Source organism: Cyanistes caeruleus, chromosome 3 (assembly GCF_971803275.1).
Source record: "Cyanistes caeruleus chromosome 3, bCyaCae1.hap1.1, whole genome shotgun sequence".
In the NCBI taxonomy this organism is placed as follows: Eukaryota; Metazoa; Chordata; class Aves; order Passeriformes; family Paridae; genus Cyanistes; species Cyanistes caeruleus.
This window is the reverse complement of record NC_141703.1, coordinates 6,281,864-6,304,720: the sequence shown is the minus strand read 5'-3', so window position 1 is coordinate 6,304,720 and position 22,857 is coordinate 6,281,864. Positions and strand designations below refer to the sequence as shown.

The following is a 22,857-nucleotide window of genomic DNA, read 5'->3' as shown; positions in this document are numbered from 1 at the left end:
TTCCCGCGGACAGGCGGCTCCCGGCGGCTCCCGGCAGCCCCGGGCCGGGCCGGGGGGCGGTGAGGGCGGCCCCGGCAGTGCGCGGGGCCCGCTGAGGCCGCGGGAGCGGCGCGGAGCAGCGCCCGCCGCCGCCGCGCTCCGCTCTTATAGCGACCCGCCAATTAAGGGCGGCCAATCGGCGGGCGGCGGCCACGTGACGGGGCAGTTCCAATTACGGCGGAGAATTTTCTGAATTAGCGGGGTTACACAAAGGACACTCATTGAGGGGGAAGGAAAAAAGGGCAGCGAGCGGGAGCGGGAACGCCCAGCCGGAGCCTGCTCGGTGATTTAAAGCAGGAAACTCCCTCGCCTCACACAGACACGGCCGCATTCAGCAGCGGCCAGCATCTCCGCGGGAGGAATGTCTGGCGCACATTAGGCTAATCCTCGCCCCCGAGCTGGGTTTACACAGCCACCGCGGCCATCGCCTCGCTCGCTTCCCCCCGCCCCACCGCCAAAGAAGCCCTGTCTGTTCCCTGTACCTACACACACATACGCGGATATATTTCCCAAGTATGAGCTGGAAGCGGCTCGCAAAGCAAAGGCTGGTGGTGAGCGATGTGCCGGCGCTGCTCTGAAAAACTTCTGCGCTCGGCGGATGACACGAGTCAATACAAAAGCGGAATTATTCCAAGGCATTATTGAGCCATTAGCGATTAACAGCCCCCCGCGCCAGAAAAGGCTCCCGCAGGAAAAACGCGCCCGTGCTAATTGCTGCTTTACGTTTCGGTGCGAGGAATTGCTGCGAGAAGAGACGATCCGTGTATAGAAACAGGTTCGGTGATAAGCAATGCTGGAAACCTCACCTGCCCAGAAACCCTCACGGGACACCTCGGCCGACAGCTCCGAGCGCCTGGCCGAGGTGCCCGCGGCTCTCGCCCATCCTCGTTCTCCTGCCCTGCAGAAACTCGTGTGGCCGCGAACATCACCCGGGCACAGCAGCCAACAGCCGGAACAAGGGCCAGGCTGCCTGCCACTGACAAGCCCTGCCAATCCCAATTTATGGGCAGGAAACGTATGCCAGGACAAACCAGCCGAGATGACTCAAGTCGCCTCTCCCCCACCCTCCTGTTCCACAGAACAACAGCCCTCTTTAGCAGCGGGGAGTAGGATCTCTTAGAGGAATGACTCAAAGTTGCTCTCAGGGGTAGGGGAAAAACCCCCACAGAACAGAAAACACCCAATTCCCTCCCCACCTCCTCCTCTTTTTCACATTGTATTAATTAAACACGCCACGACTGTCTTGAAGTAACAAATACAGTAAAGAGAAATCTAGTTGGACCACGAGATAAGTTTACTGAGGTCAAACCCAAGGGAAAACTAATCTAACCACATTTTCAAATTTTTTTGACTATTCCATAGACCAATAAAACCATAAAATGGCAAAAACATCCTATCCTAGAATAGCATGAGGATAACAAAATATGTTATGTTTAATTAAAGGCAGATGACTTAATAAAAAATTCACACTGTGTACATACAAAACTCAGTATCATTTTTTCATTTACTGTAATTTTTTTAAAGAAAATTATCACGTTTGAAGCTTTTGGGGGTACTTTTTATCTTGGATTTAAAGTTATTTGATTAGAATAAAGAGATCAGAATACTTTATAAATCTCATCTATGAACATTACGCCAGTAAGTGATTTTAAATAATGGATAGATTAGTTTATGGAGAATAACATGTTCCATCTTCTTAGCAGACAGTGAATAAATCTCTCTTAAAATAGCCATGGGTTTTCTATTAACATAAAAAATGGTAAATGCACTGTCCAACTTCATTGGAACTTTAATGATAGATCGCAGAATTGAACATGAGATCTAAGATAACAGGTGGAGCTGCAGGAATCAGGAACTGGAGAGCAAATCAGCCAACACCTCCCTGTGGACTTTATTAATGTGACTGTACCCCCATCTTGAAAAAAGCTCCAGCTTCCTCGCAGCTCCTACAACTGAAAGGTTGTTCCAGAAGTCACTTCTGATGATCTTCTTATTTTTTTTTTTTCTAAATTTCCATCTTCAACTTATTCAGGGCCAGCTGCTGGCACAACACGAAGTGATCTGCATTGTCCTCTCTTTGCTAGCACAGTGCTTTTCCTTTTCCTGTGCTATACCACAAATGCCCCCATTCTTCCATTCTGCAGCTCCCTGGTAGGCAGCACTCGTATCTGCCTTTGACTCTGATGAGATATTTTATGCTAACAATTTTATCATGTTCCATCTCTGAGTTCTTCCCAAAGCATTTATTATGAGGTTCTTCATGAAAATAATTTAGATTGAAACAATCAGTTCTTTTTGAATGGAAACCGTGACTCAGATGAGCCAAACACAGAATATTCCACCAAAGTATTCTATGTATAGCATTTGTGTGAATTCGTGTGGCCGAAGCCAGCCAAATAACATAAGTACTCCATAATGGAAAAGCTGATTAACTATTATAAATACTTCCGAAGTACATTTTAAGGTAAATCCTCATAATATCCCTGTGAAGTGGTAGTCTTTAGTCTCCTTTAGAAAATGAGAGGCTGGGAATATTTAAATATCTTGACCAACAGAAGTTTCCATCAGGAAGTGAGCTGCACCTAAGGAGCTCTTGGCTCCCTGTCCCATGCCACATCTCCTGAAGCACATTGTGCATCTCATTCCAACCTAATACTGAGCTGGATCATCTACAGTCACCTTTCATGGTGAAAAAACAGAACATTGAAAAATTATAGCAGCTGGTCTCTAATGGGGTAAGAAGTGCTTTCATTATTGTCCTCATTGCTGAGAAATACTGGTTTTGGAAAGGTCAGTATAGTTTTTGGTGGTGGCATTTTTGGGTGGTTATTTTGAGGGTCAGAGGCTGAGACTTTTGTCCTACTGCAGAGTGAGAATGAAGAACGGTGCATCACTGAATTTCTGGCAGTGATGGTCTAATTTCAGCAGCTTGGCCATTCAGACAAGACTGAAGTTCATCTGGATTCCCTCTGTTGTGTTCTCTGGGCGCTTTAACGTAGAAACCCAACTAGAGCAGGAAGGCAGAGAATGGGGAATGTGAGAAGGAAGGCACTGTTTTCTTCACCCTGCTCTGTGCACCCTCACAGACAAAATCTCCCACCTATTCTCCCTCTGCTATTTCCTCAGGAGACCTGCTTCCTTTATTGTTTGAGCAGTGACTGTTTCCTACTGTAGTCAGCAATTGTCCTCTCCCAAATATTTTTCTCTTCTGACTTTCTCACCTCTGTGTCTTGGTCAAAACATGAAGGATAAATTGCCTGATTGCTTTTGAGACGCTGGCCATTGGTGTTGGACACAGGGGCAGGACAGCACTGCTACTGGACACTGGCCATTGGTGTTGGACACAGGGGCAGGACAGCACTGCTACTGGACACTGGACACTGGTGTTGGACACAGGGGCAGGACAGCACTGTTACTGGACACTGGACACTGGTGTTGGACACAGGGGCAGGACAGCACTGCTGCTGGACACTGGAGACTGGCCATGGGTGTTGGACACAGGGGTAGGACAGCACTGCTACTGGACACTGGATGCTGGCCATTGGTGTTGGACACAGGGGCAGGACAGCACTGCTACTGGACACTGGACACTGGTGTTGGACACAGGGGCAGGACAGCACTGCTGCTGGACACTGGACACTGGTGTTGGACACAGGGGCAGGACAGCACTGCTGCTGGACACTGGACACTGGTGTTGGACACAGGGGCAGGACAGCACTGCTACTGGACACTGGATGCTGGCCATTGGTGTTGGACACAGGGGCAGGACAGCACTGCTACTGGACACTGGACACTGGTGTTGGACACAGGGGCAGGACAGCACTGCTGCTGGACACTGGACACTGGTGTTGGACACAGGGGCAGGACAGCACTGCTGCTGGACACTGGACACTGGTGTTGGACACAGGGGCAGGACAGCACTGTTACTGGACACTGGACACTGGTGTTGGACACAGGGGCAGGACAGCACTGCTACTGGACACTGGACACTGGCCATGGTGTTGGACACAGGGGCAGGACAGCACTGTTACTGGACACTGGACACTGGTGTTGGACACAGGGGCAGGATAGCACTGCTGCTAGACACTGGAGACTGGCCATGGGTGTTGGACACAGGGGCCATCCAGCTGACAACACAGGTGAGAGGAACTGATCCTGTCAGGATTTCAGCTCTCCACAGCGCTGTCAAAGGCCACCACCCACCACACCTTAGGGACTCCTGTTCCCCAGGGCAGTTAGACAGCCCAAGCCAGACAGTTCCTATCATCCATAAAGCCATGAGGCAGGAGAGGGAGAGGAAAAGGCAACACAGAGACCACATGCTCAAGACCACTTGTCACTCTAGGTCAGGTTTATTTACAGCAGTACTTCGTGCCCAGGACTGAAGATGTGGAAGTCATCTCAGGACTGGGGAAAAAAGCAGATGCTCCAAGTCTGGTGTTTCCCTGAGGAAGGGAGTGAGCTCCCCAGTAAATTGGCACCACCCTCAATGCTAATTGCACTGAAGGTCCTCCTCTGCCCGAGGGGAAGAGCCAAGCCCACGGGGAAGCTCCCAGCACCGCTGGGACGTGTGAAGCAGGCACAGTCACAGAGCACGGACGCGTGTGAATGTACATATCATTTCCTGATAGCAGATGCAAGAGGATGTTAGGGAGAGGAGGAAGAAATGAATTTTCTCTTTTCTCCTCTACGGATCCTTTTCCCTGTCGATATTATTGAAAAAGTAAAGCTTGTGAGCACAGATAAAAAGAAACATGCATCATTTAACTAGAAAGTGAGCAAGTCCATGTTTGTTTATTTTTCCTTTGGGTAAACAAGTGATCTAGGCTCTGAGAACCTTTTTATTTAAAAAAATCCAAACAAAACACACAAAGAAAGAGACAACAAAAACAACCACCCCTAAAATTCAATCCTCTTTGATATTTACCCTTAAGCTATCCCCTATTTGTCTCTTTTAGTGAAAGTGGAAGGGCTGTATTAGCATGCTTGGCTGAAAATGCACTTTTTCCCAGCAGCTTATGCAAGTTATGGTACCTGCTGTGACTGATTCACAGCAGCAGTGTGCAGGAAGTCCCTCCGTGCTCAGTGTTATATACATAACAAACGTCACTTTTCAGAGGCACTGAGCTGCTCCTAATTTCCACTGGGATTGTTGGACTGCATCACCTCTACATACCAGCTCTCTGTAAACATCTCTTTTTCATGTATAAAACATCTCCTCTGAATGCCTGAAGTGTCTGATCACAGAACCTGAGCTGTGCTCAGCATTCAGCTCTTGGGGAACACGGCTCGTCAGATACAATGATGGGCAGAACTGAAATATTCCTGTTTCCAGTGGTGGGTGAGGACATGAGCTTTCCACCACCCATCCACAGCACAGGAATCTGCCACAAGCTTGTAGGAAACACGACACACTGCTACACATTTGTGTAATGCAAGCGCTGCAGCTTTCATCTCTTCTTGGGGAAAAGCTTGTTAAGGACACAAAATTAAGACTAATTAAGGAATAAATGCTATCAAAGTAAGGTCTTCTGGTGTTCCTCTTCAACAAAAAATCCCTACATGTGGTTTTCTCAAAGAATTATTTTCAAAGGTAGGCTCACAAATACAAGAACCTGACCAATTTTAGCATCGCTTGCTGCAGCTCTGCTGAACTGCTAAAATCAAGCACGACTCAAGACCAATGCTAAAGTAACAAGAAAACCAGAGTACTGCTGCTGCCTCTATGGCACTTGTGAAAAGAAAGTCTTGTTAGACTCACATCAACGTAAGTAAAGCTTGAAGAACGATTTCATTTGCTCCGTTTCTAAATCAACTTTTTCAGACTACGGTGACATAAATATACAGTGGGTGAGGGTGGGGGAGGTTTGGGTGGGAGAAGGGGAGGATGGAGGAGGACAGGGTTTTATGCCAAGAGCTGAATCATAACCATGTGAGTAATTTCGCTTTTTTTTTTTTTTTTTTTTTTATAAGGGTATGAATCAAATTAAATTTGTTTTGCTGTGGGTGAAGGAAGAGAGAATATAATAGCATGAATCAGAGCTATCATCAAATATGTGGCACAGACTAAAAATTAATTACAATTACTGCCTTCTTGTAAAAAGTTTCTGCTGTAAGATGCAGCAATTTTGTTAATCGATATAATCCATCTAAAAAATTCACAGGAATTAAAACCTTTCAATTACTTTCCTCTTCCTTTTAATTTTTTTTCCTTTTATAACAAGGAAAAGATGAGCATCTTTGAACAAAATCTTCATCTGTTAGATGCCCTTTTCCTCCAGTGGTAAAAAGACTACTGCTAATAGTGAAAATTAGATATTAGACCACATATCATCTCTTCAGTCAGGACTGGCTCAAGGATGCAAGTCCAGGGAATACATGATTTACCACTTTAGCACAGATCCTTTTTTAGGCATTCTAATAAAGACAACTTATTTAGTGAATAAACCAAGCAGAAAAATACTCAATATCCCTTTGTCCTTCCCTGTAAGAGTGAGATAAGGTCACGGAAAAATGAGTGTTGGACACTGGGGTTTTTGCATTTTGGTGTAGCCATTTAACTATGAGACACTGGGAAAAGCATGAGGGGCTTAGACCATAAAACTTCTTTTAAAGAGGACAACATAAATACTTGGGAACAACCCCATGCATTATTAATTACTAGTTAGACAGATAACTAAGGATATATGTATTTTTCTGCTAGTAAGGAGCCACTGATTTTAATAACTAAAAAGTTAGTGAGTCTTTGCCTCCAAGCTTCTAGCGTGGAGGAAATGTTATTTAATTCCCTGTCTGAAAAACACAATAAAGCTACAGCAAGGCATCATTTGGAATCAATTCCTCACCCTAAACAACTCCAGATCTTTCCCATAGTAATTCTCTTGCACGTGCCCAGTAAAACTCTCTGTATAAAGGACGGGTATACAGCATGTTCAGGAATTCAGCTGAACCACGAGCCTTAAGGACGCGATTCCCAGACAGAAAACTTCTGTCCAGCCCAGTGCAGCAGCTGTGACTTTCCAGTGGGGTGTAGGGGCAAAGGAAGAAAATGGAACACAACTCCCTCAGCTGCTCTGGGAGAGCCCCTTTGACCATCTCAAACACAAAGTTCCTGGCCCAACAACCTCCTTGCTACCTTGTGGAAGCTGTTCCTCCTTTTTTATCAGCATCACTCAGCACCCAGGTTCAGCCAAGCCTCTGCCAGGTAGAACAGAAGCCCAGACAACTTTGATGAGAGGCAGATTCAATACATCCCACACAGATTATCCCAGCCTTACAGCATCTCACAGTCTCACCTCACAGGCAGGACACGTGATGGGGAATGAAACAACTCAGAAAATGCCTTTGAAACAACCACCCAGGACTGAAGGATTATTAGACAACAGCACCCACTGGAATCACTCTGTGAAACACAGCAACTGAGACTCTCCAACAAACCTTAAAAATCCCTCAAAACACAGCAATAGAAATTCTCATTTCAGTGACACTGTGGCAACCAGTATTCTGAGATGGTCTGGTGGTATAATAAGAATATACAAATTATTTTCTTTATGTTCACAACCTCAAAGAAGTCCAATTTCCCCTCACTTTCCTCAAGACAAAAATCACTGATGCTCCCAAATTTTACTAGCAATGAAAAATGAGCTCCAAATAGAAATAAAATGCAAGTTTCCAGAAGTTAACCGGAGAAGATGCTTAATAACTCTTCCTGAAGGATAAACCAGCATTTTTACCATAGCTGTGGTCATCTTTATTTATTACACAACAGATTACCACAGGCCGTGGGTTGTTAGGCTTTTTTACATTTCTGGTTAAATTATTTCTCAACTACTGTGTAGAAACCAAACTTCTCAAATGTCCATCCTCCTTATTTTGGCATACAATGGCAGAGCTTAGCAGGGACTTTAACTGTCCTATAAATGAAATACATCATTTGGTAAAGTTAATTCCAACGTTCCATGGCAAATAGCTGCCAATTCTTGTAGGTGTTAGAAAGGTACAGAAAGGAAAATAACATTTTTCTTTGGCAAAAAAATAGCTGTATATTATATATATATAATATACTATATATGTATATATATAATACATGCTAATATATTATAGTATACAGAATATATATATAATATATATGTATATATATATAATATATACCAATATTGATCAAAGTCACTAAACAGAAAAACTCTTACAGCTCAGTCCCAGATATTAATCATGTTTTAAATATTATTATTATATGCAATATAATTTTGTGTATTTTAGCTATGAGGTTTTTAAATAGCTGCTAGAACATATCTTTTCTACCAGCTCTTCTCAACTGTCTCAGTGACAAATTTAAGAGAGCCTTCTATCTAGGCTCTTGGCTACAAAACCATATTAAGGGTAGACAGGAATTTTTGTCCAAGTACAGAAAATAATATACTTATGCATTTAACAAAATCATTAGGGATTTATCTAAACACCACCGACTTCTGTAGAAAACCTCCTGTAAATGCAATAGCTTTAAATTAGTACACATATTCTATTTATTTACTTTAATGGCTTAAGAAATATTTCTGAAAGTAGCCTTTTAAAATTGAAATTCTATTCTGCTTTCGAAAAAGTCACACATCCTTCACATTTTCAGAATTGCTGGAACAGTTCAAGAAAAGATGATAGGAAATTCCATTTGAAAATGCCAACACTTGCAAATACAATTCGAAGCATGGGATGGGAACATGATCAAGAACGAAGAACAAATACTTCTCCACAATTACACATTTAGTTTCTCTGATCCCATGAAGAAAAGCTATAGGAAGGGGGAGTGTGTGAGGATGTGAGGAGATGGCAATTGTAGTCAGGAACAGAACACACCACTCATAATAAAATATAGAACTTTTTTTTTTCAAAACTCACAGGCACAATGTGGCCATGGGTACAAACTATTGCTTGCCCTCCAGTGCATTTTTTTTACTCCTGCCCTGTTAAATTTAAAAGGCAGCCCAGGATTATGAGTTTTGGTGAGTTCATAATGGATGCACATGTGAGCTTTTAAATTAGCCTGTGGTTCCTGAAACCCATTATTTGAAATTTGTTTCAAGGCGTGCTCCAGGAGAGAGAAGTCTCAGCACAGACAATTCTGCTCTGGCACCTTTTACAGAGCTAACAGGAGGCATTTGATTTGCATGGATTAGTGAAGCCAGTGGAGGCTGATTCATGTGCCTACAACAGCTTCTGCACCCCAGAACTGCATCCAGAGGAGGGTCACAACACTAATAAACGCAAAATTAATTTCACACCTCCTAAATTATAAGGCAAGTCTTATCAGTGCTAGACTGTGAGCTTCTAGGGGCAGAGACAGCCTTGTCTGTCTCTTGCAGAGCATTAATCATGCTGTGGGTGCTCACGGCTAATAAGACGCACGTAAATCTATTCTGATGTGGTTTTTTGCCACTTCAGACTCGAGGAGAGTCACACACACACAGACACAATCTTACCTCTCTACCTAACGATGCACTAATGCACCTAATTGAAAAAACAAGTCTTGATAGGAACAGAAAGGCTTTGTTTTTGTTTATGCCACCCAGACAGAGTCTGTGGCTATACAATGCAAATAGTTGGCAAAACCTAAACCGCAAGTATGCAGCAGCACTGTGAGTAATAAAGATAATGTTTGTATTTTGTTTATGAAGAGCCCTAACCAAACACTAAAGCAAGCGTACCGAAACCAAACAACACTCAGATCTTTAGAAAGACTTCAGAGGATCCAAATCATATAATTTAATCACTTTGTTCTTTAACAATCTAAACATCACTTAAAATTTACAAGCAGTAATTCTGTGTAAGTTCTCTGAGCTGAAAAATGGGATGTAGCCAGTTGCCTTTTTCTACCCCAGCTATTAAAGTTCAAACAAATCAAGCTCTTTTTACTGAGGGAAAAATAAAAAACACCTTACAAAATTCCCTTGCCCCTAAGGTTGAGAAATGCTGTATTGCTCAGCCAGCATGGAATTCCTCCATCTCTGGAGTCTTGTGAAAGTATCTTGTAGTTACTTCACTGTGCTGAATAATCTGCATACAACTTTGACAACACACCTGTACTTCTGTGTGGAGTGCATGGAGAAGAAATGTATTCTATACTTCTCAAAACAAAAAAAAGCAAAACAAAACAAAACAAAAAAAAAACAAAAAACAAAAACCAAAAAAAAAATCCCCCCCCAAAAAAAGATGCTGAGATGCTGAGGTAAGACTTCTTGCTAAAAGATAAAAGACAGATGGAAAGCTGAGCATCCAACTGGTTTCTCCCCACAGGGTGCACCAGAGGCAGCCTGGACAGCTGTGCATGACTGTCCCTGAAAGAAGTTGAGCAAAACTGCTGACATGTACCTTAAAAAGCAGAGTCTGGTCTGTAATACCACTCTTTGCACCCCCTGTGTGTGACATAAGGGATCAAAAGAGCCAGCACAATCAAACCTGCAAGGAGCTACCCAACAAAACATGGGGAGCCTGGCTTGGAGAACTCTCAGTAAGATTTCACCTAGAGCTGAGATGTAGAACCAAGCAACAGTCAGCTCCTCCTGCACAGAGCTGAGACACTTCTCTTCCTAACCCATGGGTCTGAGCTTCCACAGGCAGCCCAGACCCCTCTGCAGGTGCTGCCAAGCAAGATTCATACCCAGGGCTGCCAGGTGATCCAGACCTGCCCAGCAATCAGGTGTTCCAGCAGGGAAAATGCTGACCCCCTGTTACCTCCCTGAACCGCCAGGTCTGGATACATCACCCTGTTTTGCACCTTGGCTGCTGGCTGTGGCCAAGTCTGCTTGGGCAGAACCTTTTCTCTAGAAAAAAAATGACCACAAATCACATCTTGAAGAACTACTTCACACACTTGTGGAGAAGATCAACAGAAACATTCCCTTCCAAACAAAAAGCACTCCAGCAGTACTGAATCTTCTGTACTAAGCTAGCTAGCTTGTCCTAAGGAACATCTTCTGGTGATCTGGCTAGGCAGGACTTGGAGAAAGAGTGGAGATTGCCTTATCCTCATGTTATCCACCCTGAAATCACCACTGTATGAGAGGCTGTGTTGGCTGTGTCTTTGCTCACAGGATTTCTCAGGGAAAGCCTTGGCAAATATGGCACTAGGAGATAACATCCCTTGTCTGATTATCACCCCCACACACTCAGGGACAATTGTGAAACACTCCTGTGGAAATCCTATCAACCTGTAGCTGGAGAGGAAGGACCAGCATGGGATGTGTGTGTGTGTGTAGGAGGGATCATCAACATCAGAGCAGCAGCTAAAGAGAAAAATAACAAACCAGAAAAACCCCAAACCAACAAAAACAAACCCAACCCCCCCCCCCCCCCCCCCCAAAAAAAAGCAAGCTTCAGGAGTAGTTAACAGGTTCACAAGGATGATTTCCCTCCTTCTATACCCCTAAACATTTCCTTTCTCTTCTGCACCCACCTGCTTTGTAAAGGGATCTGCATCACAGCCATTACTGCAATTAAATGGGCAGACTGGGAGCTCTGCACAATCTTTTCAGTGTTTGTCTGGCCAATACTCCCAAAAGTGGCACCTTGGTAACTCCTCATCAAAGCTCTTTAAGCTCCCTGTTTGCTCAACAGCCTAAAGGTCCCATTTGCAGATCTCTGCTGGGAAAACACGTGAACAGAGCAGACAAAAAGCGATCAGCACATCTTTCCTTCATGTCACAGACATCAGTCAGCTCTGTTATTGAATGTCCCTTGCCTCCAACACCAAAATTGCTCCATTTCACAAGGAGAATCCTTCAGCTAAACCCTTCCCAAAGCCAAAGTGTCCCTGCACACGGAGGGCAGCACTCCCAGGGCACTCTGGCTGCACGTCCAGAATCTACACATAAGGGAAGGTGGCACATTTAGCTACTCCTGGAGGTCTGCTTGCACCTTCCTGCCCCACAGAAGTCCTCCTGTGTCACAGATGCAGTGAAGTTTGGCAGGATCATTATTCCCCATGCCCAGGAATCTTTTGATTTCCTGCAGGCTCCGAGCATCCTGCACTTAAGTCCAGGACAGCTAACCACTTAGACGCCTCCACAATTAAATGTTCTGGGAAGCAGGTTAGATTAAAAATACACTGTAACAAACATCTTAAAATATGTCCACCCAGTCAAGTCTGAAAGGCAAGTGGTGCTGGTACATTAAAGTATTCCTGTTCACAGGGTAGCGAAAAAATATCTGATTTATTGCTCTCTGGCAACATTGTGTCTAGCGATAATCAACCACTCCGACCTCTCCTACGCTGAATAGACTGCACAACAGCATTCTCTGGGAAACACTACTTCACTTTTAGATATCTTGTTCAAAGTATGAATGGTTAGGTTATTTTCTCATCTTAATAAATGACGTAAAACCTCCGGACATATGGTAGCATTTGTATGCTTTTAGGCAAGCAGTGATAACTTTCAAATGTTACTTCCCCTCCTCCTCCTCCACTACATGAAACAAATATACTGGAACCCATTTAAATCTTAGTGACAAACACATTTAAGAGAGACTAATTCCAGTTAAAGTTTCCAAATGTCAGATGTATACGTAAAATAATTACACTAAAAAAAATGAAGAGCAGATGAATTCTCATTCTCATCATTGGTTGAAAAAGTGCCTGTATATTTCCAATAAGGATTGCACAACTTTATGAGACAATGCTTGTGCCTAAATTAGCAAGGAATAAACAAGTGTCAGCTCATACTTACAGGGACATCTGACAAGTATCATTCATGCTAACTCAACACTACCAGATCAGAGGATTGCTGCTGTCTCGTTCACTCCTTTAAGTATCAATCCACAACTGCTTCACTTTTTCTAGTTTAAGATCCACAGCAGAGCTCAGTTTCTGAATAATGGTTACAAACTGTCTGTGGACTAAAGCTTGGATATCTCAGAAGCAGCAAGCCAAAAAATTCATAAATGAAGATATGGCATCAGTCATGTCAAGGTACTTCATTAGGAGGAGAATTCATCTCCAGGAAGGATATGGACCTGTGCAGCAAGTCCAGAGAAGGCCACAAAGATGATTATGAGGACAGAGCACCTCTCCTATGAGTAAAAGTGGAGAGAATTGGGGTTGTTCAGCCTGTAAAGAGAGGTCTTTGAGGTGACCCAACTGTGGTAGAAGGGAGCTACAAGAAAGACAGAGAGAGACTATTTACAAGGGCCTGGAGTGACAGGAGAAGGTGGAATGGATACAGACTGAAAGAGAGGAGGGCTAGATCTGATATTAGAACAAGAAATTCTTGACTGTGAGGGTGGTGAGAGCCTGGCACTGCTTGCCCAGAAAAGCTGTGGATGCCCTGGAGGTATCCAAAGCCAGGCTGGAAGGGGCTTTGAGCAACCTGGTCTAGTGGAAGGTGTCCCTGTCCATAGCAGGGGATGCTGGAACTGGATGATCTTTAAGGTCCCTTCCAGTCAAACCCTTTCTATGATTCTGTGATTCTGAGGCTTTGCCTGCTGTGTTCTTTGGAAAAACAAAGGTGCATTTCCCCAAGAGCTTGTTTCATTTACCAGATTCTTTCCTATTATGGAGAAACACACACGTCCTCCCTCCCCACAGCACACAGCAGAGTCACACTGGAGTGGTTCAGGCATCCTCTCTGATTGAATGCTGTACTGTCATCCATTATTACTCAAGGCCACTCATAACATGCATTAACATTTATAAAGTTGGAATGTATTCAGCCTGTCCACCCAATAGCTGACTAACTGGATGTAATTACTTGAAAAATAAATCTCACAAAAAGGGAAAACAAAATATCCTGGGTACACAGAGTAACCCAATCTATGCCTGTATTTTCTCTAACATGAGCATTACTAATACTGAATAAATTGACAAGTATTTCATCTGTAACAGCTTCTAAGCTTCTCACAGAACGAGAAGAGTGAAGACTACACAATTAATATTATTTTGCACTTTCATAACTGAAAACATTAAATAGGCAAGTATTTTTCTATTAGTTAGGGGTTAACTAGTTAACTAGTTAACTTATTGCTATTTCTTTAATTTAAAAAAGAAGCTGTGTGCTTAAGGGGGAAACAGGCACCAGTAACAACAAGCTGTTCAGCACTTTTGTGCCAAATGCTCACAAGAATATTGAACACAGATCACATCCAGAGCTGTGGCAACTCAGGCTCTGGAAACCTAAAGGTGGAAGAAACACATCTTTCACCACCTTGACCGAGATTAAATAGAGTAAACCTTACTCCAAAATGTTGCTTACAAGGACTTTGCTTGCAGAAAATACAGTGTAAATTTGCATGAAGTTATTTGGAAACCAGCACAGGCTGCGCTCCTGCACGGGAGCTGGGCGATGTCGGGTTAATGTGCAGAACCTTTAGGGGCTGCCCAGAATCATCCCTGTTCCTGGAGCTCGGCGGCTCCGCACGGGCTGTCCCGGGCTGTGTTTTTAAAAGGTGCCGGAGGAATCGCGGCCGGGTCCCCTCAATCCCCACCCGGCCCCGGAGCGCGGCTGTCCCGGGGGCCGCCGAGGAGCCTCCCCGCTCCATCCCATCCCATCCCATCCCATCCCATCCCATCCCCATCCCATCCCATCCCATCCCCATCCCCATCCCCATCCCCATCCCCATCCCATCCCGATCCCATCATCCCATCCCCATCCCATCCCATCCCATCCCCATCCCCATCCCATCCCCATCCCATCCCCATCCCATCCCCATCCCCATCCCCATCCCATCATCCCATCCCATCCCATCCCGATCCCATCATCCCATCCCCATCCCATCCCATCCCCATCCCCATCCCATCCCCATCCCATCCCCATCCCCATCCCGGTCAGCGCTTCCCCCGCCGCCGCCTCCGCTCCCTCCCGGCTCGACCCCGCTCGGTACTCCAGGTTCTTCCGGTGGGTTTTAATGCAGGGCTTGCATTAAAACCTCGCCCAGTTCAAGACCTAAACCAAAAAAACGCCCCAAGCACGCCCCAGCCACCACCGCCCCCAGGCAGTAAATCCCCATCCTGACTTGCTGGGCTGAGCTCTCCTTCCAGACGGAGAGGATTTTTTGGGGGGATTCCCCCCCTGTTCTCAGGAAACATTTAAATCAGTGCCTACAAAGTATTCTTCAGAGACTGATGAGAAGTTCTGAAAAGAGCTTTGTCTTCAACTAAAAAGAATATTCAGCTTTAGCACGTAATGTATGTCCCATATCAGACAACTCTTTGCACGAGTGACCACAGAACAAAATGTTCAGTGAGAAAGCTTTAACTCTATGGCTCATTTTTCTGCAGAGGGACTTGGTGTGGTGATGAACAGGTTGGGCTACAGGAAAGGCTCACTACATCTTTAGAATTCTCACAACAGTTAAGATTTCTAATCTCACAACAGTGAGACTTTTTAATTTTAGTGAACCTCAGAAATAATTTTCTTCAATATTCTTTGGAAAAATACACTGTCCTATCCATTTTTCAGACGGAGTGGTCAATAAGACATCCCACACAGCCATTGCTCAGAACCAGTGGTACGATTTGAGCTTGTACAGATTGAAACACAATTAAAACCATAGTTGCCTATTTGCAAGATTTATTGCAACACTTCAGATCTGGCCACTCCTCAGGAGCAAACTTCCTGAGAATGTTATACCTTGCTCCAAAAAGCAGCAATTCCTGCCCAGTAGGAAGTGGTGGGCAGTCTTGGAAAAGAAGCAATGAATTTGTATCACAGATTAAAAGTAGAGATTAGAGGATTAAAATTTTCTATCACATAGTGCACACTTGGGTATTTAATAATTACATAAGTGAGGGGAAAACAGTTGGAAAAGCAGGTCTTGAGCTTCTATTGTTATGACAGACAAGATGTGCCATCAAAATAGTTATCTATTTTTAAGGAAAAAAAAATTCTAATGAAAACAACACCTTGAGCAGTGGCACTGCTCAGTAGAAACTATATTAACTTGTCATAATATGTTGCTTCTGCTGGTATGACTTTCGATTGAATAACAAAATAAATGTGAGCTTCAGAACACACAATATTACTGAAGTGACTGGAATGCAACACTTGGGAAGCACCCCTAACGTGGATTTTCTTATTCCTCTTGTTAAGATGTAAATGATTGCCAGCCTCACTTACAGGTCATTTTTTTGGGGTTTACCCATATTCTTCTCTTACACATGACAAATCATGACACTATTTTTAAAAATGCACACACCCAAATAAATTCCCCAGAAAAGGTGATGCACTGTAAAGCCAGCTATGATCTGAATGAATGGAGGAAATAATCCCTAAAACCCCCAAAACTTATTGTCAGTTGCCTCATTTAAATTGCAGCTTTTTTTCTTGTTTTTAATTTCAGTCATATTCTACTTTCTGTGCACAAGTACTGACTCCTGATTTTGCTGAAGAACTTTGGACATCATTAGCATCACTGACTAACTCTTTTTGTACTTCCTCATGGGAGTCTTTTGTCATTTTTATAGTACAGGACATTTATGATGCCTGCTATGGCACCTTCTGTGTTCAGGCTCACAAAAATCCTTCTCATCAGCTTCCACAGAGTGCAATCTGCTGACGCTGGTCCAAGTGGTGAATGTGGTGGCAGAGGAAAGGAAAGATGGCAAAAGCTGCCAGGGACAAATTCCATGCAAGCAGCTCCCCATGCCTGGTCCTTCCATCTCTCTGAGCATCCCCTTTATTATATGCTCCAAAAGTACAGAGATATTTTCAGATCAAGGGCAGTTCCTTGCTTGTGCCTTTTCCTCGGTGAACTGACTGGATGCCGAGTTTGTGGAACTGAGGTTTCGAGCACATGGTGCAGTGACAGCTCTCAAATGAAATGTGTGTGGTGGCAGGACTTTTGCTTCTGAATAATCATTCATCACAAAGAGTGATTAAGTGTCAGAGCTCATGACTCTTTTAGGAGCTTATTACTACTATCAGTGCATATAGTAGTGAGGGAATGTTTTTTTTATTCTTCTCAGCTCCTAAGAGGAAAAGCAAAATTGATTTGGGAAGTAGCTCACATATATTGATATTAAATATTAACACAAAGCACTTGATTTAGAAAGCTTTGGGCATTTCCAACATTTTGTTACAGTCCAAAAGATTAAGCAAAGTTCAAAAGCAACCTTTCCAAGTGATCCAGACATGTTTAAAATCATTGTGTTCTGCAGCAAGGCTAAATCTGGTTTTCTAACTTTAATGTCACATTTCAATAATCAGAGACTTCTGAAGATCCTTTTTTTTTTATTGTTTCAGCATATTATCAGTTTTCATTGAGTTTTTTTAGAATGTCTCTGCACACTATTAATCACCATTTACAGTGCATTATATCATACAACTTGCACCAATATAGAAAAAAATGCATAAAAACACAGAATCATAGAATGGCCTGGGTTGGAAGGAACTTTAAAGACCATATAATTACATCCTCCTGACACGAGTAGGGACACCTTCCTCTAGACCAGGTTGCTCAGAGCCTCACCCAACCATGCCTTCAACACCTCTGGGGATGGAGCAGCCACAATTTCCCTGGGCAGCCTGTGCCAGGGCCTCACCACCTTCACAGTAAAGAATTTATTCCTATTACCTAATCCAAGCTCCCTTTCAGTTTGAATCCATTCCCTCTCGTCCTGTTTCAACACGCCCTTGTAAAAAGTCCCTCTCCATCATACCAGGGAAAAGCGAGAAACTAGAGAGCGAGAAACACTGAACTTGCTGGAGCTGCCTCTAGCAGTCTCTTTTTTCGTTTTCTGAGGGTGAAAGAATAAAAAGGCAGAGAAGTGATGGAGTTCGAGGTTGGTTTGTCCCCCTGCGGTTCCCCCGAGCCCGCCGAGCGGTGCAGTACCGTGTCCTGCCACGGGAGGGCGACAGCCGCACTGCCCCTCCTGTTCCCAAATGCCCAAACTCTGGAGCCAAACCAGCCCCAAAATCCATCGAAAACCCCCCGAGACCAAAACCCATCGAAAACCCCCCGAGACCAAAACCCATCGAAAACCCCCCGAGAGCACCCCAAAAGCACCTGGAGGATTCCACCAGGCCACACTGAAACCTCGTGGGGTTGTCCGAGTGTCAGTATGCAAGCGGAGCTTAAAAGATTCGTGTGAATAATACCAAAAAGGTTTGAGCTTCTTTAGGGCTGCAGGAGTGGAAAATCCCATTTCAGATGTTTGTGCTCATAACTAGGAAAGAGGGGAATGAAGGGTTTTGGTTTTAAGCAGCTGAAGCGCTGTCCAACTGCAAGACAAGTGGGATGTAGCACTTAAGTAATGACTGTTTTGGTGTCAGGTTAAGCCCTAAAATGTACAGATCTTACTAAATGAGTAACAGCAGGGTCAGCCCTCTATCTAGTAACAACAAGCAAAACAAAACAAAAAATTATTTTCCAAAGTTAATCATAACACTACGGTAAAACGCATAGTAAAATAGTACATTATAATAACTATTCCATTAAAATATTGTGATTCAACTTTCTGGAATTTTTTGACATTCTTAGACCAATTTTATTTATGAAAGTAAGCATCTCTATTTAAAGGTGTTAAGAGCTCATGTTCTTGCAAGTTTACTCAGTACAGCTGTTAAACTTGATTCTTTTTCCACTGCTCTAAGGAAAATTATGTGCTGCAGATTTTCTCCTTTATAATGCCATATACACAGAATCAGTTCCTCATTTGCAGGGCAAGTTGTTTACTTTTTCCTATTGATGTTCAAGACAATCATGATCATTAGGCATTGCCAGGGTTAAATAAACATGACCTAAAGTGATCACAAGTCAGAAGTTATGTGAAAGAGAGATTCTCATGTCAATAAGTGGAAATCTAGGAACTGCACTTGAATATTTCAAACAAATCCCTCTCTTCAGACGAAAACATATTAAGAACACAAGCGAAAAGGCAGAAATAGACCTGAAAGTAAAACATTTCCTGTCTCTGAGATATATTTGAACTAGACAGTCTACATTATTAAAGATGCTAGTGGTCACAGATAATCAATAGGTTAAACTCTATAAAATAAAGGAAATAAAACCCAAAAATGGCAACAAGACAAAAAAAAATAAAAAAAATAAAAAAAATTACCAACCAAGGAAAATAAAATAATAAAAAAAAAAAATAAAGAAAATGAATACTCTTATACTCTCTGAAAGTTTTTACCCAGTCCAGTTGCATGTCTGTCCCCCTTTCACAGCAACAGCCCTGTGTGAGGACGTGAAGCGCCGGGATCCTGCGTGTGCCCTGGCAGCATTTCTGCAGCGTGCAGCCCGGACAAGCCCACCTGCCAGGAATTCCCCTGAGGACAACTGCAAGGAGCTTAACAAGATTTGCATCCATTCATAAAAGATCGCTTTGCTTAAGATGAAGCCAGTGTGGAACGGCTTGCAGGAACTTGGGGTACTTTCAGGGCTATTGCCTCATTTTCCAGAGCCCCAAGCCTGTGCAATTCCCAGTTCTTACTGGGAGGGGGGCACTGAACACCAAGTGCCCTCGTTGTTGGTCCTCATGGCAAGCAGAGGAGCCCCTTCAGAGCAAACTCTACTATCCAGAACCATTATTGCCTGACACTGTTTCACTCCACACAGCTTTCCTCACCTCATGAAACCTCTCCTCCTCCCATCCCACAAGAAGGGAAAAGCACGTCTCGAAAACCTCCAGTGGAGAACTATTGCCAAGGGTTATTTGAAACTGAAGAACGCTCTCTGTGCCATGATCTAGTGCAAAACTCAGCTTCAGAGCTCTTATCCCTTGAAGTAAATCCACTGTTACCCTCAAGCTCTCTGATGCTTCCCATGCTTTTGCAATTACCCTCCCAGGTTTCCACTCAAACCTGGGTGTTTCCTCAGGTTTTCACATGATAAAGGCCCACTGAAGCCAACAGAAACGCTCCTCCACCTATCCCACAGCCCCATTCCGGGGTCTCCCCCAGACCAAACCTCAGGATATCTGGGCATCTAAGAACCAGTTGTTGTTATAACACAATATCAACATCCCGCAGCCAGCTTGTCACAAGTAGGGCATTTTTAACAGTGAGAAAAAGAGAAACATCATGAAATTAAACAAAGAATTGGAAAGGCACGCATCTTTATTACTCTTGTGTATAGCACCAGCCTCTTAGAAAAAAGTATGGCTCAAGTAGTTTTTATTTAAATACTGCAAATTAGGGAGCAGGAGCAGTGTTACCAGGAAAACATGGAAATTTGTATGGCAGGTTTTGAAAATAAAGTTTTCAACCCCAGACCACAAGGAGTTTTTCAGAGCTGCAGGTGGGAGCTGGGAACACTTGCCTACCCTTTTTCATCCTAAAAAACTCTGAACACATTTTTAAACAGGAGTAATTCAGAACTTCAGAGAGTATCTGAGCTCTTGTAGTAAGGAAAAACAACAATAAGGAAGAAAATTTAGCATAGTTTTGTTTAAAGAGAAGAGAGTGTGGCACAATAGCCAGACATAAAAATAGTTAAACCCCACTTTTACCTGTCACACTCACCCAGCATTTTTATTCTGTACTCCTGCATTTATAGTAAGTGCACTTATTCCTGGTTTTCAGTCTGTATTCTTGCTAAGACATTATAAAACAGGAATTAAGGAGTCAGAGCCCTTTGAAGCATCCTCAGCACATAAGAAGACTCATTCACCAGGTTGTTAGACACAATGAATGAAAAGATGCATGAAACCAAGAGCACTTGCACAATCCTCCTCCCCAGTCATCTGTTTCGTCTCTGCCACCTATCTTTTAGGTTATGGTCAGCAGAGTTTAAAGAGCTTCAGCTTTGTGAATCTTTGGGGGTTTTTTTTAAGACATATTTTACTACCAATGTGTACAAAAGCAGCTGCCCAAGGCTGAACGGAGTTTTTATCCTGAACTGTTGTACTGGTCCTTTAACTTTTTATGACTCATAGTTCAAGTATTTGGGAATTCCCCTCTAAATATGAGTTTGACACACTTGCATTATGGAAAGTTATTTTATTCAAAATGTAACAAAATGCAATATTCATGCAATACCCAGATCTATATTTAACACCACACAATTGGGTTTTTCTTTTTTTTTTTTTTTTTGCAATAAAGCTTCTAATTAAAGACAGATAAAAAAAAAAAAATCGAGAACAAGACTGAATAGCAGAAGTAGCAGCATTGAAAGAGACAATCACAGCGTTACATAGCCAAGAAAGTCAGGATTTTTTTTTGTTTTCTAAACTATTCAAACAATGTTAGAGCTGTTTACCTTCTTCCCCGGACCCCCCATGTAAGAGTACACAGCTTCTCTCTTACCTGTGTGCTGCAATCCCTTCTTGGTGGGCTGGCTACTCATCAGGGATCACCTGACTAAAGCCTGGAAAGAAATTAAAATATAATCAGCTGACCACCCTTACTCACTGGCTTCCAGCTTAAATACTCCTCTCCACAGCACTTTGTCATGTGAGGCAGGACAGAACCAGCTGTCATTGCTTCAGAGAAAAAAAAAAAGGGAAACGGGCCCCTCCGTTTCCACCTCCTTCCTTCCTCCTCGCTCACTCTTTCCTATCTGTCCCTGCCTCCTCCCTTTCTCATTCTCCCACTTTGCTCATTCACTGCCCGCCTGGCTGGGGTCTCCCAGGGGAAGCCGCATTCCACAAGGCACAAGCATTTCCCCTGCATCCCCAGCTTTCCCAGCAAGCTGCCTGCACATTTCTACTGAAATAAAATAATATATATATATATATATATATATATATATATATATATATATATATATGTGTGTGTATATATATATATATATAAATATAAATATAAAATATATATATACATAAAAAGGGAAGAAAAAATAAATAAATATATCAGAGAAAAGGCACCACATTCCACAACCCTCAGTCAGCCCTGGCAGACTACGAGACATTTTCAGTCACACAGCACAAAACGCATTAGTCAGAGCTGAAAGACCACACACTTTGTACCACTACCATGCTAACAGAGAACGGTCTGAGCAGGGCTACAGGAAAAAGGAAAGGAGGGGTTCCTATCGGTGCTTCCATTTTACACGGGGTGGTCACCCAAATCTATGAAAAATCCGCAGGAAAAGGCCCAAAATTGCCATTGCCAGCAGAAACAATGTGGATGTGGGCAGCGGGGAAAGCTCTCGGCTGGGGGAGCGCGACCTTTGCCGAAAGGATTCCCCCTCCTGCAGAATGTGTCCTCCCAAAGACTGCAAGACATTATCTAAATCACAACTTCTATCTCCCCGATGGTTTGTTCATAGGAAATACAAGCCTAGAAAAAGTGAAAGTAACGCTGCGTGATTCAGATTCCCCGAAACCACATGTACTTTCAGTTCAGACTTCTCTCTCCTCCGCTGCTCCTTCCAGCTCCGCAGCTCTATCCGGCCGTGCACTTCTCTTTCCTCTACTTACGCAGTTTCAGCCCTCCGAGCTCGCAGGGAATCTGATCAGCGAGAAACGAGAAGGGAGCTCGGCGTAAAAAGAAGAAAACCCACCCTCCTTCCTCATCCCAATGACCTAATCACTCATCTATCTGCTCCCTGCTTCCGTCCCCCACACGCACTCATCTCCTGCTTGGAGGCGTTTTAGGAGAGAGGAGAAAACACCGCTTCTAAAATCACATCGGAGAGGGACAGAGCTGCAAGGAGCAGCGTTTGTGTCCACTGGAGCAGCACCACGGAGCCCCAGCCCCAAATTCCCTGTCCCCAGCCCCAAATCCCCTGCTCCCAGCCCCAAATTCCCTGCTCCCAGCCCCAAATTCCCTGCTCCTAACCCCAAATTCCCTGCTCCCAGCCCCAAATTCCCTGCTCCCCAGCCCCAAATTCCCTGTCCCCAACTCCAAATTCCCTGCTCCCAGCCCCAAATTCCCTGCTCCCCAGCCCCAA

General features: G+C 43.7%; 1 long non-coding RNA gene across 1 annotated transcript; it reads right to left on the bottom strand.

Annotated features, from left to right (window-relative positions):
* Window positions 1-1,317: 1,317 nt before the first annotated feature.
* Window positions 1,318-21,330, bottom strand: LOC111927216 (uncharacterized). The gene is made up of 2 exons (XR_002863462.2): window positions 21,270-21,330; window positions 1,318-3,046 (listed from the first exon to the last, which is right to left on the bottom strand). It is a non-coding gene; the product is annotated as an uncharacterized LOC111927216 (long non-coding RNA).
* Between the last annotated feature and the right edge of the window lie 1,527 nt (window positions 21,331-22,857).